The sequence below is a fragment of the Mobula birostris genome, chromosome 12 (genome assembly GCF_030028105.1).
Source record: "Mobula birostris isolate sMobBir1 chromosome 12, sMobBir1.hap1, whole genome shotgun sequence".
Classification (NCBI taxonomy): domain Eukaryota; kingdom Metazoa; phylum Chordata; class Chondrichthyes; order Myliobatiformes; family Myliobatidae; genus Mobula; species Mobula birostris.
The window spans coordinates 72,231,090-72,251,693 of NC_092381.1; the positions used below are offsets into that span (position 1 = coordinate 72,231,090).

General features: G+C 43.3%; 1 protein-coding gene across 1 annotated transcript in view; it reads left to right on the forward strand.

Moving 5' to 3' along the window:
* dph5 (diphthamide biosynthesis 5) overlaps positions 1–20,604 on the forward strand; it is an 84,248-nt gene that overhangs the window by 16,869 nt on the left and 46,775 nt on the right. The window lies entirely within an intron of this gene.

Below are 20,604 nucleotides of genomic sequence, written 5' to 3' on the forward strand. Positions count from 1 at the left end.
CTGCTTTCTCTGGCGGACAGAGCGTAAATGTTCAGCAAAGCGGTCTCCCAGTCTGCGTCGGGTCTCGCCAATATATAAAAGGCCACATCGGGAGCACCGGACACAGTATATCACCCCAGTCGACTCACAAGTGAAGTGTTGCCTCACCTAGAAGGACTGTTTGGGGCCCTGAATGGTGGTAAGGGAGGAAGTGTAAGGGCATGTGTAGCACTTGTTCCGCTTACATGGATAAGTGCCAGGAGGGAGATCAGTGGGGAGGGATGGGGGGGACGAATGGACGAGGGAGTTGTGTAGGGAGCGATCCCTGCGGAATGCAGAGAGAGTGGGGGAGGGAAAGATGTGCTTAGTGGTGGGATCCCGTTGGAGGTGGCGGAAGTTACGGAGAATAATATGTTGGACCCGGAGGCTGGTGGGGTGGTAGGTGAGGACCAGGGGAACCCTATTCCTAGTGGGATGGCTGGAGGATGGAGTGAGAGCAAATGTACGTGAAATGGGGGAGATGCGTTTAAGAGCAGAGTTGATAGTGGAGGAAGGGAAGCCCCTTTCTTTAAAAAAGGAAGACATCTCCCTCGTCCTAGAATGAAAAACCTCATCCTGAGAGCAGATGCGGCGGAGACGGAGGAATTACGAGAAGGGGATGGCGTTTTTGCAAGAGACAGGGTGAGAAGAGGAATAGTCCAGATAGCTGTGAGAGTCAGTAGGCTTATAGTAGACATCAGTGAATAAGCTGTCTCCAGAGACAGAGACAGAAAGATCTAGAAAGGGGAGGGAGGTGTCGGAAATGGACCAGGTAAACTTGAGGGCAGGGTGAAAGTTGGAGGCAAAGTTAGTAAAGTCAACAAGTTCTGCATGCGTGCAGGAAGCAGCGCCAATGCAGTCGTCGATGTAGCGAAGGAAAAGTGGGGGACAGATACCAGAATAGGCACGGAACATAGATTGTTCCACAAAACCAACAAAAAGGCAGGCATAGCTAGGACCCATACGGGTGCCCATAGCTACACCTTTAGTTTGGAGGAAGTGGGAGGAGCCAAAGGAGAAATTATTAAGAGTAAGGACTAATTCCGCTAGACGGAGCAGAGTGGTGGTAGAGGGGAACTGATTAGGTCTGGAATCCAAAAAGAAGCGTAGAGCTTTGAGACCTTCCTGATGGGGGATGCAAGTATATAAGGACTGGACATCCATGGTGAAAATAAAGCGGTGGGGGCCAGGGAACTTAAAATCATCGAAAAGTTTAAGAGCGTGAGAAGTGTCACGAACATAGGTCGGAAGGGATTGAACAAGGGGTGATAAAACAGTGTCGAGGTATGCAGAAATGAGTTCGGTGGGGCAGGAGCAAGCTGAGACAATAGGTCGGCCAGGACAGGCAGGTTTGTGGATCTTGGGTAGGAGGTAGAAACGGGAAGTGCGGGGTGTGGGAACTATAAGGTTGGTAGCAGTGGATGGGAGATCCCCTGAGCGGATAAAGTCGATGATGGTGTGGGAGACAATGGCCTGGTGCTCCTTAGTGGGGTCACGATCGAGGGGTAAATAAGAGGAGGTATCCGCGAGTTGTCGCTGTGCCTCGGCGAGGTAGAGGTCAGGCTTCGACTTCTCTAACTTCCACTAAGGCCCCACCTCACCCTCGTACCCCATCTGTTACTCATTTTTATGCACACATTCTTTCTCTCACTCTCCTTTTTCTCCCTCTGTCCCTCTGAATATACCTCTTGCCCATCCTCTGGGTCCCCCCCTCCTTGTCTTTCTTCCCAGACCTCCTGTCCCATCATCCTTTCGTATCCCCTTTTGCCTATCACCTGTCCAGCTCTTGGCTCTATCCCTCCCCCTCCTGTCTTCTCCTATCATTTTGGATCTCCCCCTCCCCCTCCCCCTCCAACTTTCAAATCCCTTACTCACTCTTCCTTCAGTTAGTCCTGACAAAGGGTCTCGGCCTGAAACGTCGACTGCACCTCTTCCTACAGATGCTGCCTGGCCTGCTGCATTCACCAGCAACTTTTATGTGTATTGCTTGAATTTCCAGCATCTGCAGAATTCCTGTTGTTTCCATCTGTTTGATGTTCTGAATTATTTATTGCACAGATCAAACTTGCTACAATATTTACCTGCAGAAACAAAATGCTTGTGAAAATTTGGTTGGATGCACACAACCTTTATATTTTTTCCCCTCCACCCTTCTCCATTTCAACACAAAGAATACAAAACTTGTTAGGGTGCATTCACCAGTTACCTTATAAGGTAACCATAGCCTTCAACCAGGAGCAGATGTCATCAAGTTGTTCCCAATCTTCACAGGGTGTTTTGACCCTTAACCACGACACTCTCCAGTTGGTGGGCTGGCAGTGGTGGCCAAATCATTGCCCACCTGCTCCTGGCTTCCAGCTTCCCTCCTCTCGCCTACTCCAAATCCAACAAGAGGCTCGTTCTGCCTCTTCCCCCATCCTACAAGCTGCTTGTTTTTCGCTGCTTTCATCCAGGCCCAGATCTGACAACGACTGCCATGCTGATTTGGCTGGGAAACCTCTGCAGCCGATCTCCACAGGGGAAAAACCATGCCTGCTATCCCTTGTCTTTGCATTCCTGCACTAAGGGCTGGTACTTTAAGGCCTTTCTCTCGTGAGCCTCTTCCCATCCCTCCTCCCACGGCACAGTCAGCTCAACCAGAATTATTTTCTCGTCTTTGGTTGACCACAGTACAATGTTCGAGCGTAGGGTTGTGTGCACCACATCCGGGAACTGCAACCTCCTTCCCACATCAACCGTCATCTCCCAGGATCTGGCCATTAGCAGCAGATTGGGCTTTGGTTCTTTGGTTACGAAAGGCCTGACTCCCTCTTTGATGAAGGTGATGGCCTTCCTCAAATCTGTGCCAGCCATCCTCTTCTTGCATCTCTCCTGCTCTAGTGTGCCAGCAAGAGCCAGAAGCACCTTATCATGGCGCCACCTATACTGCCCTTGAGTTAGAGCTGTTCTACACCCGGATAGTATATGAGCCAGTGTCCCCTTTTGACCACAGAGCTTACAGTTCGGGTCCTCTTTCATCCCCCATGTGTACAGATATAATGGTGAAGGAAGGGTGTCATACACGGATCGCAAGAGGAAGGAAATACGGAAGGGCTGCAGTCTCCATAGCTCTGCCCATGAAATCTTGTGCTTGGGCAGATCCCATTTTGTCCAGGCACCCTGGGACCCTTCTTCCACTGCCTTTGACATCCACTTCACTTCCTCACGGATCCGTACTTCTGCCTGTACCATGTCTCGCCTGTTCCTTGTGCTTGCGTTTCCCCACTGCTGGAAATGAACTGAGCCGAGGCCTTGCCGCCCACTGCAGGGGTTGCTGGTGATATCTCGCAGCTTCGGAGAACACACTGCCTGCTCCACAGCTGCGATGGCTGCCCACTTGTGCCCAGATCTGGTTGTAACGCCTACTTGCTTTACCAAGACGTCGTTGGAATCTCTCAAGCTTAATAAGGCTCTGCATTTTGCCACCTTGAATTCCTCCACAACAGATGATAGGGGAAGCTGCAGTTGCCCAGAACGAATGTAGAGGCCCACTGAAGAGAAGCTTGGGGGAATTCCCCACCGTCTCCACAGGTGCTTAAAAGTTGCTGGTGAACGCAGCAGGCCAGGCAGCATCTCTAGGAAGAGGTACAGTTGACGTTTCGGGCCAAGACCCTTCGTCAGTTCTGTCTTCTTCTATCATTTTGGATCTCCCCCCTCCCCCTCCCACTTTCAAATCTCTTACTATCTCTTCTTTCAGTTAGTCCTGACGAAGGGTCTCAGCCCGAAACATCGACTGTACCTCTTCCTAGAGATGCTGCCTGGCCTGCTGCATTCACCAGCAACTTTTATATGTGTTGCTTGAAATTCCAGCATCTGCAGATTTCCTCGTGTCCACAGGTGCTTGTTGGTTTTCCTCTCGATGCCCTCTAAGGCAGTCATGGGGAGCTCATAAAATGTGAAGAGCCAGAGAAGCCTGGGAGAATGCTGTATTGGTACAGCCAGGTCTTGAATTTACCCGGAAGTCTGGATTTGTCGATCTTCTTCAGCGATTCGTCTGTCTGCTTCACAGCATTGGTGACATTAGTCTCATCTGTCAGTGACACATTAAACCACTTCCCCAAGCATTTAATCAGGTTATCTTCGATGAAAAGGATGGCCTCACCCTGAACTTGGAGGCTAAACTTGCTTGTAACTTTCCCCTTTTTGATCACCGTGCACTTGGACTTCGTGGCCTTGAAGGACATCCTCACCCAAGTGGCTACATTACCCAGGGTTTCCAATACCCATCTTGCTTGGACATGTGACACAGTTGTTATACTGACGTTGTACATGAACGCTCATAGAGCCAGCTGAACAATGCCTGACTCCAGCGTCGGGCTGCAGCTTACATCTTCTGCTGATAATAGGAGGTTCATTCCCATAATAAAGGGATTCCCTGTTGGAATCCCTTTCTGGAGGTTCTGCCAACTAGTTGTGAAATGAGCTGATGTAAATCTAAGTTTGAATCCTAGGTAGCTGGTGATCATGTCTCGAATAGCCACTGGGATGTAGTAGTGGTCGAGTCCTTCTAGAATGAGGTCATGTGGAATAGACCCGTAGGCGTTCGCGAGGTCTAACCAGACAACTGTTAGGTTACCTTTTTTCTGCTTGGCCTCATGGATCAAATGGCTAATCATTGAGGTGTGTTCCAGACACCCCGAAAAGTCTGGAATACCGCCTTTCTGGATGGATGTGTTGATATAGCGGTATTGTGTCATGTAAGAAGTCAGCCTTCTTGCGAGCACAGAAAAGAAAATCTTACATTCCACATCCAGGAGAGAAATTGTCCTAAACTGGGCAATTATGGAAGAAACCTCTTCCTTTGGAATAAAGCATCCCTCTGCCAATTTCCAACTTGATGGAACGGTACCTTTGCCCAGATCTTTCTCATAACCTTCCACAGCCTCCAAAGAAGCTTTGGGCATTTCTTATACACCTTATAAGGTATGCCGCTTGGGCCTGGGGCAGCTGATGCTTTAGCTTTCCGGAAGATGTCCTGGATTTCCAGCCATGTAGGTTCCTTCACATTCAGCTCAATTGATGGATTTTCCGGTCTACGCACAGCCCAATTGGTTCCTAGTCCCTGAACCCTCCGTGGGTGGCTGTGTGCCTCCCGCAGGAACTCCTGTACCTCTGGCTTCAAGCTGGATAGTAGACCAGATTTTTGTTGGCCAAGAAGAGTCCTAATGAAGCTGAATGGATCTCTCACAAACTGCGCTCGCCTTTTCTCTTTCTTCCTTCTTTGCTGTCGCAGGTGTTCTGCCCTCCGGAGTTTGCACAGCTTTTCCCGCAGCATACTTGTTAAGTCCTTGATACCTTCTTTTTCAGCCGGTGAGCTGGTTTTAAACTTCTTGTTGAGCGTCTTTAATTCGCCTCTCAAGCGACGAATCTTGGTTTTCCTCCTATTTGGTTGCCGCGGTAACTCTGGCTGGCTTCTCCGCTCCATTGGGCCAAATCGTTCCTTTGCTAGATTGTATGCTGTGGCTGTGAGTGAGTTGATCTTTCTGTGTACTGGACCTGCTAAGGCAACTTCCAGGATGCCGTCTAGATCATCATCGAACTGCATCCAGGTGACGTTGTCTGACGATCTATGCTATTTGATCCTGTCTTTCCTTAATGAATGGATTGGGGTAGCGGAAGAGGAAATCACTAGGTCTGTTCTTTGGTGCTGAGGTGACTCAAGTGCGGAGAGATCTTCAGCTCTGTGGGGTGCTTCCTGGCTGGAATTCTCCTTCGTCTCACTGGATACTAAGTCCGTGCGCTGCACTTGGGTCACCATTGATCCACATCTAGACCTGCTCCGGTGTATCTTGAGCCCTCTGATGTTTTTGCAGACTTTCCTGCAATGACACCTTACCAAGAATTCCTCTCTGATCAGTGTTGTTTGCTTTAGCTTCCTCGTAGTCATGTTTCCTGTCCTGGCCATTGCCGGTATGACCGTCCTGTTGAGTCTCTCATCCTCCCCACCTCTTGGGAGACTCTGGGGGTATTGCTCTTCGTGTTCAGTCGTAGCTTGAGTGGTGCCCTCTTGCGAGTGCTGCCCACAAGGTTGCTAGCGTTGTGAGCCCGTGTCAGTCTTTTATTTTAGACAGTTTGTTCTTGTCAATACAGTATATGTAATATGTAAGCTTACTTGCTGTATGTTGCTTGTAACATTATTTGTTGATTCTTGCAATTTTCCATATGAAACGTGAATATACTTCTACCAGTGTTGGGGATCAAAACAGTTTTTGTCATTTACTGGAATATAATTAAGCAAACTTGGGAACAAAATCAATTGGGTAGTTATTGGATCCAGGACTATTACATAAATGTGATTAGAGAATCAATCTTAAGAAAAATCATCCTCAACCCAAACTAGAAAAATCGGTCTGGAAGTTTGTTCATAAAATACAAAATAAAAGATATGAATGCAAGTTAACAATTGCATGAGCAGGAATTCATAGTACCTGCACAGAAATTCATTGTATTTACACATGATTCATGGTATCCTATGATCTGTTGGTAATATTGCTTCCCATCTCCGACTGAGATCTTTATGTTTGTTCTGTTTTTCCATTATCATACTTACCAAAATGGCATGAAAAATAGTTCAATGCCCAAAATTTATCATTAGCAAGATTTTTAATTACTCTGGTCTGAAAAATGTAAAACATGTTTCGCTGTAAAGAACCGTCATTTTGCCATACTCGATTTTTTCTTTAGAAGCTTTTGCAGTCATTTTTAGATTTCTCACCAGTTTTATACTCATAATCTGTTCTCTTTCTTTATCAACTTCTTATTCATCCTTCTCAGTTCTAAAAGTCTCCCAGTCCTCTGCTTCCAGCTTTTTCTAGTATCGTAGTAAGATTTTGCCTTAGATTTAATTTCTCCTTAGACTGTTTTTTCTTGTAACATGCATGAAAGGAATGTATAGTTGTTGCAATTATGTTTTCTTTAAACGCTAATCATTACTTTTCAAGTACCATACCCCTAAACAAAGTTTCCCATGGCCAGCCTGCCCTGTATAACTTCATAGCTTCCTTTATTTAGATTAAAAGCCATGTTTTCAGATTGAATCACGTAATTTTGAAACTAAGTTGTATCATGTTATGAACAAGAGAAAATCTGCAGATGTAGAAATCCAAGCAACACACACAAAATGGTGGAGGAACTCAGCAGGCCAGGCAGCTTCTATGGGAGAAAGTACAGTCGATGTTTCAGGCCGAGCCGGCGACTGAACTTTTTTCCATAGATGCTGCCTGGCCTGCTGAGTTCCTCCAGCATTGTGTGTGTGTTGCTTGTATCATGTTATGGTAGCTTTTTCCCTCTAGAATTCTTCAGAGTTCAAGGTAAATGTCGTTATCAAAGTACATATGCAGTATGTCGCTGTGTACAACCCTGGGATTCATTTTCTTGTAGGGAAACTCAACAAATCTATAAAATAGTAACTCGAGCAGGATCAATGAAAGACCACCCGACTAGGGCGTTCAACCAGAGTGCAGAAGACAACAAACTGTGCAAATGAAAATACCAATAAATAACAATAACATGAGATGAAGAGTCCTTGAAAATGAGTCCATTGATTGTGGGAACATTTCAATGATGGGGCAAGTGAAAATGAGTGAAGTTATCCAATTTTGTTCAAGAGCCTGATGGTTGAGGGGTAGTAACTGTTCTTGGGCCTGATGGTGTGAGTCCTGAGGGTCTTGTACCTTCTACCTGACTGCAGCAGCAAGAAGAGGGCATGACCTGGGTGGTGGGGATCCCTGATGATGGATGCTGCTTTCCTACCACAGCATTTCATGTAGATGTGCTGAGTAGTTGGGAGGACTTTAGCCGTGATCTGCTGGACCAAATTCACTGATTTTGTAGGATTTTCCTTTCAAGGGCATTGGTGTCCATACCGGGCTGTGATGTAGCCAGTCAGTATATCTCCACTGCACAGAAGTTTGTCAAAGTTTTAGATGTCATGCCAAATCTCCGTAAACTCCAAGGGAAGTAGGGATGCTGCCATGCTCCCTTTGCAATTGCACTTAAGTGCTGGGCCCAGGTCAGTTCCTCTAGAGTAGTTACACCTAGGAATTTAAAGTTGCTAACCCTCTCCACCTCTGATCCTCTGACTCATGGACCTCTGGTTTCCCTCTCCTGAAGTCTACAATTAGTTCCTTGGTCTTGCCAACATTGAATGAGAGGTTGTTCTGATAGTCATAGTCATACTTTATTGATCCCGAAGGAAATTGTTTTTCGTTACAGTTGCACCATAAATAATTAAATAGTAATAAAACCATAAATAATTAAATAGTAATATGTAAATTATGCCAGAAAATAAGTCCAGAACCAGCCTATTGGCTCAGGGTGTCTGACCCTCCAAGGGAGGAGTTGTAAAATTTGATGGCCACAGGCAGGAATGACTTCCTATGACGCTCAGTGTTGCATCTCGGTGGAATGAGTCTCTGGCTGAATGTACTTCTGTGCCCAATCAGTACATTATGTAGTGGATGGGAGACATTGTCCAAGATGGCATGCAACTTGGACAGCATCCTCTTTTCAGACACCACCGTCAGAGAGTCCAGTTCCATCCCCACAACATCACTGGCCTTACGAATGAGTTTGTTGATTCTGTTGGTGTCTGCTACCCTCAGCCTGTTGCCCCAGCACACAACAGCAAACATGATCGCACTGGCCACCACAGACTAGTAGAACATCCTCAGCGTCGTCCGACAGATGTTAAAGGACCTCAGTCTCCTCAGGAAATAGAGACGGCTCTGACCCTTCTTGTAGACAGCCTCAGTGTTCTTTGACCAGTCCAGTTTATTGTCAATTCGTATCCCCAGGTATTTGTAATCCTCCACCATTATCACACCACTCAACCTGATTTCAGTCTCCCTCCTGTATGCTGATTCATCATCACCTTTGATTCAGCCCACAACAATGGTATCATCAGCAAACTTGAATATGGAATTGCAGTTGTGCTTAGCCACACAATATTGTAAGTCATACAATACTGAATTGGGTTCTTTGGCCCACTAAGTTTAAACTGATTAACAAGCATTTGTAAAATCTTTGTTTTATTCTCCCCACCTCCTTTAAAGTGGAATGGATGAAGCATGTAGTTCCTATGTGCATTAAAGGTACAAAAAAGCATAAGTGTGCTTAATTTTAATTTCATAAAGAGGATATCTAGTAGATGTAGAGATGTTGCGCCTCCCCTTTTGGCTTTAGGGAACTAAGACTAGTTGACACGTCATATCATATTAGTAATTTCACTTTTTAAAACTGACTATTTTAACTATCACTTGTAAATCAATTCATTAATTATGTCACTAGATTCAAGATACTTCATACTTTATTGTCGCCAAACAATTGATACTAGAATGTACAATCATCACAGCGATATTTGATTCTACGCTTCCCGCTCCCTAGATTACAAATCGATAGTAAATATTAAAAATTTAAATTATAAATCATAAATAGAAAATAGAAAATTGGAAAGTAAGGTAGTGCAAAAAAACCGAGATGCAGTTCCGGATATTTGGAGGGTACGGCCCATATCTGGGTCAGGATCCGTTCAGCAGTCTTATCACAGTTGGAAAGAAGCTATTCCCAAATCTGGCTTATGAGTCTTCAAGCTCCTAAGCCTTCTCCCGGAGGGAAGAGGGACGAAAAGTATGTTGGCTGGGTGGGTGTTGGCAGCACTGCTCTGACAGCGTGTGGTGTAAAGTGGGTCAAGGACAGAAGATTGGTTTGTGTGATGTGCTGCGCCGTGATCACTATCTTCTGCAGCTTCTTCTAGTCTTGGACAGGACAACTTCCATACCAGGTTGTGATGCACCCTAGAAGAATGCTTTCTACGGTGCATCTATAAAAATTAATGAGTGTTTTAGGGTACAGGCCAAATTTCTTTAGTTTTCTCAGGAAGTAAAGATGCTGGTGGGCCTTCTTGGCAGTGGACTGTGCTTGGTTGGACCAAGTCAGGTCATTTGTGATATTGACCCCGAGGAACTTAAAGCTTTTGACCTGTTCCACTTGCGCACCACCGATGTAAATTGGGTCGTGCGGTCCGCTACTCCTTCTGAAGTCAACAACCAATTCCTTTGTCTTGCTGACTTTGAGGGATAGGTTATTGTCTTCGCACCATGCCACCAGGTTCTTAATTTCCTCTCTGTACTCAAACTCATCATTACCCGAAATACGGCCTACAATTGTTGTGTCGTCAGCAAACTTATATATTGAGCTCGATGGAAACTTGGCTACACAATCATGGGTGTACAGTGAGTACAGCAGGGGGCTGAGTACACAGCCTTGTGGGGCACCGGTGCTCAGAGTGATTGTAGAGGAGAGCTTGTCCCCTATTTTTACAGCCTGGGTCCTGTCTGTGGGGAAGTTGAAGATCCAGCTGCAGATCTGAGTGCTAAGGCCCAGGTTCCGGAGCTTAGAATTCAGTTTATTTGGAATGATGGTATTAAAGGCAGAGCTGTAGTCAATGAAAAGGAGCCTTACGTATGCGTCTTTATTCTCCAGGTGTTCTAAGGAGGAATGTAGGGCCAGAGAGATGGCACCTGCCGTTGACCTATTGCTCCGATATGCGAATTGCAAAGAGTCGAGGTTGACCGATAGGCTGTGGTTGAATTGTGCCATAACCAATCGCTCGAAGCACTTCATAGCAACTGATGTCAGAGCCACAGGTCGATAGTCATTCAGGCATGCCACCTTGCTCTTCTTTGGCACTGGGATAATCATTGCCTTCTTAAAACACGAGGGGATCTTAGACTGAAGCAAGGAGCAGTTGAAGATGTCAGCAAACACTCCAGCTAGCTCGCTTGCACAGACCCGGAGAACCAGTCCTGGGACGCCATCTGGGCCTGTCGCCTTCCTTGGATTTATCTTCAGGAAGGCCCTTCTAACGTCCTCCTCGGTGATGATGAATCTCGATGCCACTGGGTCTGATTCATCTGGAGTGAGCGGGACGCTCTTCTTCTGTTCGAATCTTGCGTAGAATACGTGAAGTTCGTCAGGAAGAGAAGCGCCACATTTTTTGATATTCCTAGCCTTTTCTTTGCGCCCAGTGATCTCATTTAGACCCTGCCATAGTCTACTGGCATCCCTCTGGTTAGCCTGGGCTTCCAAGTTGGCTTGATATTGCCTCTTGGCACCCTTAATAGCATTCCAGAGTTCACGCCTGGATTCCGTGTAGCGACTGGTCTTCCTGGACCTAAAAACCACAGCTCTAGCCTTTAAAAGGGACTTGACCTCATAATTCATCCGAGGTTTCCGGTTAGGGAATACCCGGATCGTCTTGCGAGACACACAGTCCTCCATGCATTTCCAAATAAAGTCCGTGACTGCTGAGGCATACTCATCAAGGTTAGCTGCGGAGTTCTTGAATACTAACCAGTCCACTGATTCAAAGCAGTCACGGAGGACCTCATATTCGTATATTCCGGAGTATAAGCCGATCCCCTATTTTCAAGGTTAAAAAAGTGACTTTTTCATGTTACCTTTGTATAAGCCGACCCCTTTTGTAGAGGTTTTTGACTTAACCAGAAAAGATTACAAGATCTTACATACCGGTACTCAGCTTTGCAGAATCCGGAACCTGGAAATTTTGTGAACCAGTACCTGCTGAGAAAACAGGCCTACACATTGTAGAGCGTTATAAGTGAATTCTTAATAAATAAATCAGGAAGGGAAATTTTGGATTAGGTTCCCAATGGTAAAGAATCCTCTGGAATGTCACCCCCCGTGAAACCATTTAGCGCCCATCGTAATGTTGTTAAAACATAACACAGGGTGGTGGGATCAGTATGTGTACTCAGTATTGAGTTTGTGACCACCACGTACAAAAGATTAAAACGAATGTGATATGATGCTGGCTTCAGGCTGAAGGTTGTTGATTTTGCTAAAGGAACGAATAATTCTGCAGCTGCTAAGAAGTTTAGTGTAAACGAGAAACAAGTGAGAGAGTGGAGAAAGGCAGAGGACACGCTGAGGGAAATGCCAAAGACGAAATGTACAAACCGCAGGAAAACATGCCAGTGGCCAGAACTGGAAGAAAAAGTTTTAAGAGTGGGTGAATCACCAGCGATCATCTGGATACATTGTTACCAGAGAAATAATTCGAGTTCAAGCGTTGAAATGAGACGAAAAACACTGTGAAGTCAGTGAAAATTTCAAAGCTACGCGAAGTTGGTGCACCCGATTTATGAATAGACGTGATCTTGTGTTGAGACAAAAAACAAAAACTGCTCAGAAAATTCCCGCAGGGTGTTGTTGTTTGCGTCCAAAAACGCTGCCGGATGGACGAAGCAGGTTGCTTGAAGTGGGTTAAAGAGCTGTGGCGTCAACGTCCAGAGGGTTTCAGGAAGGAAAAGTCGCTACTTGTCTGGGACATGTTCAAAGCGCACTTGTCAGGTGAGACAAAAGCAGCATTGAAAGCTGAAAATACGGACATTGCAGTCATCCCCAGTGGTTTGATGTCCGTGCTCCAGCCACTAGATGTGAGTTTAAACAAACCATTCAAAGAACTCATACATCGACAGTGGAATGAATTTAACTCAGAAAAAGCCAATAAATGCGACCTGTCTTCCGTGTATTTGTTTTTCCAAAGTTGGCACCCTCTGTATAAGCCGACCCCCTAATTTTAAGACCAAAATTTAGGGCCAAATTCTCGGCTTATACACTGGAATTTACGGTAATAGAGAACTTTTCATGTACTAACAAATTCAGTCATGGTGAATTCATATAAACTTGCAAGTGTCTTTGGTGATACACCAATTCAACTTATGTCATTCAGGTAATTTATCTGGTGTGTAATGTTAACATTTCTTATGTTGTTATTTTAGGGAATCATTGGACCTGATTCCAGTGATTACTGGTTCTGGTTTTTCTCATATCTTGGTTCCTATTCTTAATCCTGAAACCCAAGTTTACGGTAATAAATTAAACAGAATCAATTGTGTCAAATGGTCCAATGATTGGAAGCATTACAAATGAATAATTGATATTTTTTATAGAACTCATCAAAATTCCTTTATCTCTTTATATTTTTCCATTTTTCTCCCTTTTTACTTCTTTTTTATCTCAACTGGTATCTACTAGTATGCCACCTAAGTGGTCATTAAGTAGGTTTGAGCTTAAGCACGTCACCAAATTATTTTGACTGCAAGCTTCAAATTCTATCCAATCTCTGTCAAATTCTATCAAGTTCTGTCCAATTCTATCCTAGACCAGCAAGTAGTTCTTGATAGTAGTTAATACCAAAAGTATTTATTGTTTATTTCCCCTCCCATATTGAGGTTTACTATAATGTCTCTACTGTGTTCAGATTCAGATTCAGCACCCCAGTGAAGATCAGGAATCAGATTGAAATATTTTGTAGCTCACATATTTCTAGTCTTAACATAGTGATATAATTTTGGAAATATTATGGTCTGAATATTCTCATGCCATCATTATACATACATGCTCAGCTGTTTATTCACTGGCCTCTCTTTGTGGAATTGGTGGTGTGAATCATTCACAAAGTTCTTTGATGTGCTGATCCCTAGGGAGGGCTAAAAAACCAAGAAAATAATAAAAAATAACAAGAAAAAAACATGAAAAACAATAAATTTTAAAGAAGATTTTATTCAGTGTTTTTTATAATTAGTGAAGTTAGCTGGGCAGAAAAGAGAGATATTCTTTGGTTGGGAATATCTTCCTGAGACCAGTCGTTTTATTGCCTTGTTGCCTTACTCAGCATATCGAGTTTGTTTCACCATTCAGTTATAGCTGATTTACACTCAGTGTCCACTTTATTAGGTACACATGCTCGTTAATGGAAATATGTCATCAGCCAATGATTCCACTGATCTGCTTCAGCTGTATCAGCCAAAACTTTACCCGAAGGTACACAAGAGATTCAGAAGGATCTCAAGCAATTTTTAGTCTTTAATTGGTGTCCACATTGTTTTGAATCTCTTACAGTACTGACTAAAGTCCTATTTATGTTGTGGATTCCATAATATCAGGCTGCTAATGGAGAACGTAGGTGAGTGATAATTGATGGCATGCTGGGGAGAATTATATATCAGATTTACACTCAGTGATCACTTTGTTATGTACACCTGTACACCTGCTTGTTAATGCAAATATCTAATCATTTGGCAGCAACTCAATGCATAAACACATTTAAACATGGTCAGGAAATTGTTTAAATTGTTTAAATTTGCCATATTAGAATAGTTTCAATTAAACTGGCAACTAGCAGGTCCTGGACCCAAGAGCCTATCGAAGTGGTAGGCCACTGGTCCAAGAGTGAGGAACAACCCACTGTTGGCTGGTTTAAGCTCCGAGCCAGATTGAAAAAGTCAGGATGTGTGCGCCGGAGGAGCGGACAGGCTGGTGTTCAGCTGTGACTGGCTTCGTGGCTGTGGACTCACTTTCATGAACTTCAGTTTTGAACATTATTTCCTTAACTTTATTTGCACAATTTTCTTTTTCTGCACATTGTGTTTGATGGTCTATTTTTAATGGATTCTATTGGGTTTCTTTGTTTTGTGGCTGCCTGTAAAGAGATGTATCTCAAGGTTCTTTATAGTATACATACTTTGATAATAAAAATATCTCGAACTTTATAAATTAGAGAATAAATGAAATAAAACAAGTGAATGAAGTAAGTAATGTCAAATTACACCTAATGCATATAGAAACTAATGTGACCAATACATCGTGAACGTTACTTAAATAACTAATCAAAAGGAGGAAAATACAAGCTTGACCGAGAATTATCTGGTAGATTTCATTGTGATGAGTAACATATGTCCTTCTGGTCTCGAGGAAATGTGTAAGCCATTCAAGTTCAGGAGGTAGTGTGTAGGGAGCCAAAAGGATGATTGTTAATGTTAGATCTTTGAGTTGTGAGAGAGAAAGGAAGAGAGTTGCACTTTTCTACCTAGTAATAGTATATCTATGAGATGACCTGATGGAGACTGGAAAATGTTGAATGCAAAGAGTTAAAAGATGGCTGTATACATTTAAGCTGTGGGGTGGGCAAGGAATAGTGCAACTAGTAAAAGTAGCAGTAGGACCATTATGTCCTTCCAGGTGAGGCAACACTTCACTTGTGAGTCTGTTGGGGTCGTCTATTGCGTCCAGTGCTCCCGCTGCGGCCTCCTCTACATTGGTGAAACCCGACGCAGATTGGGGGACTGCTTTGTCGAGTACCTCTGCTCCGTCCGCCACAACAGACAGGATCTCCCAGTTGCCACCCACTTCAACTCTGCTTCACATTCCCATTCGGATATGTCCATACATGGCCTCCTCTACTGCCATAATGAGGCCAAACTCAGGTTGGAGGAGCAACACCTCATATACCGTCTGGGTAGTCTCCAGCCCCTTGGTATGAACGTAGAATTCTCCGACTTCTGGTAATTCCCTCCCCCTCCCTTCCCCTATCCCTATTTCACTCTGCCCCCTCCCCCAGCTGCCTATCACCTCCCTCATGGTTCCGCCTCCTTCTACTACCCATTGTGTTTTCCCCTATTTCTTCTTCACCTTTCCTGCCTATCACCTCCCAGCTTCCCCTTCCCCACCCCTTTATTCTTTCCCCCTACTGGTTTTTCACCTGGAACCTACCAGCCTTCTCCTTCCCACCCTCCTCCCACCTTCTTTATAGGGCCTCTGCCCCTTCCCTCTACAGTCCTGATGAAGGGTTCAGGCCCGAAACATTGACTGATTGTTTCCACAGATGCTACCTGACCTGCTGAGTTCCTACAGCGTGTTGTGAGTGTTGCTTGGACCATTATGAGGGTCCTCTTTCCTAAGTAGCCTGACATGTTGGAGTAGAGTAACAGAGGCATTAAAAACTAACAGCTGGTAGAATATAGGATTTTTCTCAGGATATATCAAATGAATTGCCATTAATAATAATAAATATTTCATTGATCCCAAATGGGAAATTTTTTCATTACAGCAGCGACATTTAAAAACACTTAGCAGTGTGCAGACTTAACAAATAATCAAGTGTAGAATAATAATATACACAATAATTTCAATAATATACAAATAATAAAACAGAAACTATTGTATTATGATGTGTGTTCTCTTGTCGCACAGAGGTGAACTGTTTTATATGCTTATTGCCTTTGGTAGGAAAGAATTTTGGTAACAATCCTTGTGACAACAGAGTTGAATGAGTCTGTTCAAAAGGGTGCTCCGCTGCTTATTCAATAGGTCATGGAGAGGATGTGCCAGATTGTCCATAATGGATAACAGTTTGTTTAGTGACCTCCCCTCTACCACTAACTGGATTGTGGCTTAAATGTATCATAAGCGTGGTATGATATTCTCTCCTTTGCAATTGAATTCCTTGAAACATTTTTATATATGAAATATAATGTAGAAATTTTCTTAAAGGGAATTGTATGGAGCTGGTTCTGATATATTTTGCAAATCAACATTAAGTCAGAAAAGTTTGATTCACATCATCAGGTGTAATTTTGGTCAAAAAAAATTAGGAAAATAACACAGCTCCTTAAAACTATTCTGCCCTTCTAGTCAATTGTAGCATACTTATTTGTATCTTGATATGATTTATCTTCCATAGATCATTATTCTTTAATCCTTTAATAGTCTCGCCTTATAAAAGCTCAGCATTTCAAATTTGGAAATCTTCAATTTATCTATCAGTGTTTTTGGAGGAGAAAATTCCTGACAATACTTTATGACCTCACTTCTGAATGGTGATCTTGTTTCTCTCCAATTTAATAATTTTAATTTTATTTTATGTTTTACATTTATTTAAATATGTTCATATGTATTTCTTTCTTTAAATCCAGAGAGAGTAATTCAGGACAGGAAAAAATCCAATTTGAAATTAAATGTTATCTGCATTTCCCACTATGTTGTTCTTCAGAGACATTAGAAACACTTCTATCACAATTTGTTTTGAAGTGCAGTGTAATTCCATATTCTTATAACCATATAACCATACAACAATTACAGCACGGAAACAGGCCATCTCGGCCCTTCTAGTCCATGCCAAACGCTTACTCTCACCTAGTCCCACCGACCTGCACCTAGCCCATAACCCTCCATTCCTTTCCTGTCCATATACCTATCCAATTTTACTTTAAATGACAATATCGAACCTGCGTCTACCACTTCTGCTGGAAGCTCGTTCCACACAGCTACCACTCTCTGAGTAAAGAAGTTCCCCCTCATGTTACCCCTAAACTTTTGCCCCCTAACTCTCAACTCATGTCCTCTTGTTTGAGTCTCCCCTACTCTCAATGGAAAAAGCCTATTAACGTCAACTCTATCTATCCCCCTCATAATCTTAAATACCTCTATTAAGTCCCCCCTCAACCTTCTACGCTCCAAAGAATGAAGACCCAACTTGTTCAACCTTGCTCTGTAACTTAGGTGCTGAAATCCAGCTAACATTCTAGTAAATCTTCTCTGTACTCTCTCTATTTTGTTGACATCTATATACTACTAAAACTCTCATGCTCTGTCTGTCTGTTTGTGACCTCCAATTTACGCAAACGGTGCATTAGATCGGCACTTTTTTTGGCTAAATCGAATTAAAATGCGCTAACTTACAGCATGCAGGCAAAGCTTAGGGTTATATATTCGTATAAAGTTGCTCATTGGCCAAAAATCAACAGGCTGCCTTTCACCCGAGACCCGATCGACCATCATGGAAACCAGGACGCCACAGCCCGAGGCATGTGCACAGCCAGCCTCCGCAGCGCCTCACGATACTCACAGAGCCAGCTCCACCTTCCATGGAGACCGGGACGCCACACCACGACGCATGCTCTTGGCCAGCCTCAGCAGCGCCTCATGATGCTCACGGAGCCGCTCCCATCTTCCATGAAGACAGTGACGCCACAGCCCGACGCATGCACACCGCCAGCCTCAGCAGCTTGGAGGCTTTGGTGTTACTGCTTCCTATCTACTATCAAGCATTAGGGTAAAAATATATAGATAGCCTAATTATGCCGTGTGGAAAGAGAGGGGGGACATTTGGTCAAGAGATGACACCAAACGTCGTCGAGAAGCGGCAAGGAGAGGGTGAGAACAGCAATCGGATGAGGCTCAGGCCGCACGACTCCAGGATCAAAGAGTCGGGACAAAAAAGATGAGAGAAGACGAGACAGAGAAGGACGGGCATGCACGTCTCCAAAATGACAACAATAGTCACAGACGGAGGAGAGAACAAGAATCCGATCAGGCCAGGGCCACCGACTCCAGGATCAGAGAGAAAGAACAAGTGGTAGAAGAGATGAAGACACGAAGGATGAAAGGGCTGTGCATCTCCAGAATGACAAAAACAGACAGAGAAGGAGAGAGGAAGAGACAGAGGAGAAAAGGAAAGATCAACTCGAGAATATGTGGCACAGAGTAATTATTGCAAGAGCTGCTGAAGACGACAATGGCCACTTTCGACGACAATGCCTCAACAGAGAAAGAACAAGGCAAAATGCACGACTCGCATGCCGTCACATTTCTACTGATGTTGGTTCGAGGACCAGAGTATGCCCTCACTGTCATGCCTTCCTATTCACTGGAGAACCCGCACATTTCTGCTGTATGAAGGGACAGGTCAGGATAGGCAATTTGCAGCCTCTACCTAATGAACTCTTCAATTTGTACAGCAATGATGAACCTATTGCAAACGAGTTCAAGAAGAACATCGGGCAATACAATTGCCTCTTCCAGATGACATCCTTTGGCGCCAAGGAAGTCATTCCAACTAGGAATCGATGGAATCCTTTTGTGATTATTCAAGGCCAAATCCATCATTACATTGGACATTTAATTCCAGACCCAACCCAGCAAACCCGATTCCTTCAAATTTACTTCATGGATACTTAATGTTCATTCTGGTTACATACTTGTCTTGCTATGCATCTTTCTTCTTTAATATGCTGAGTTTTTCTTGTTTAATTTCCAAATCAAAGAGATAACAATAGCATTCAGGAAAATTTAATGTTCATTCTGGTCACATCAGACTGCACTGTCCTTCTCTCAAAGGGTGCCCCAACGGGTCACCCCGTTGTCTAGTCTTTCCTATAATTCGGTGACCAGATCTGTACACAATACTCCAAATTTGGCCTTACCAATGCCTTGTACAATTTTAACATTACATTCCAACTCCTATACTCAATGCTCTAATTTATAAAGGCTAGCATACCAAAAGCTTTCTTCACTGCCCTATCCACATGAGATTCCACCTTCAGGGAACTATGCACTATTATTCCTAGATCCCTCTGTTCTACTGCATTCTTCAATGCCCTACCATTTACCATGTATGTCCTATTTTGATTAGGCCTACCAAAATGTAACATTCTTGTGTTTGGTAAACTCCAACTCCCTGTGTTCCTTGCAATATCATAAGCCATCCTTGCAAACTCTCCCTTCCCAGCCCAACCCTTCCCCATTTTTGCTTTTGTTACTTTGAAACCTTTTTTAGTATTTGGAACTCTTTTTTTTAAAAAAGTAGATGAATTTGTATACTACCTTTCATGACTTCTAGATATCACAATGCTAGTTTTAAAGGATAGCCATGGCTGAAGTGTGGGAAATGTGTCATCAATTTGTAAGTCCCAAGTCCCACAGAGATTAACTTAGAATTTAGAATCTTATAGATGGAAGTTTGTCCAACCTACCCCTACCCAAACCACATGTGATGATATATGTTGGCTCTGGATTATCAGAAATCTATAGTGGATTCCAATTAGTTGGGACATATCAGGCCCAATTAAGCGGCTGCCCCAATTCGCCAGAATTTCATGGAAATAGTTTAAAAAGTTCTGTATAAAAAAGACAAAGTATTGTTTAACAGTAGCAAATTATGTATTTAAATGAAATACAGGACAAATTGTAATGCTACCAATACCAGTATAGTACTGTAATCTGTGCATTAGTTCCTAATGGTTATCGATGGAGGAATTCATCCAGTGTACACTGCTGTGTTCTTTTGATTGACTGCAAATGAACAAAATCAGCACTGACACCTAGTGTAGATAGTAGACTGCCTTCATTCAATACCTTCAAAGTCCTCGTAGTTCCTAACTTGTTGAAGTAGTGAAATAAGGAATGAAAAGTCTGATCCACTTTTGAAGTCATAAGCCATACGTTTGGTGGTCTGCATGAAGTTCGCATGCATCAATTCTGTTTATGTTTGCTACATGAGTAAAATACTGTATATCTGCTTTACTTGATTGCATTATAAACAGCTGTAGTCCATTTGTGGTCACCAATATTATTAGTCATATAGTTTGGCACTTTTTCACATGTTGGCAGATAACACAGCTATATCACCACCCTGTCTTAGCGCTGGCTGAATTAATCAGGATAAGAATCAGGTTTAATATCACCAGCATATGTCGTGAAATTTGTTTCTTAGCAACAACAGTACAATGCAATACATAATAATATAGAAAATAAATAAATAAATATGTTGATTACAGAAAGTATATATACTGTATTTATATTAAATGGTTAAATTAAAAATCATGCAAAAACAAAAATAATATTTTTTTTTAAAAGTGAGGTTGTGTGCATGGTTTCAATGTCCATTTAGAAATTGTGTGGCAG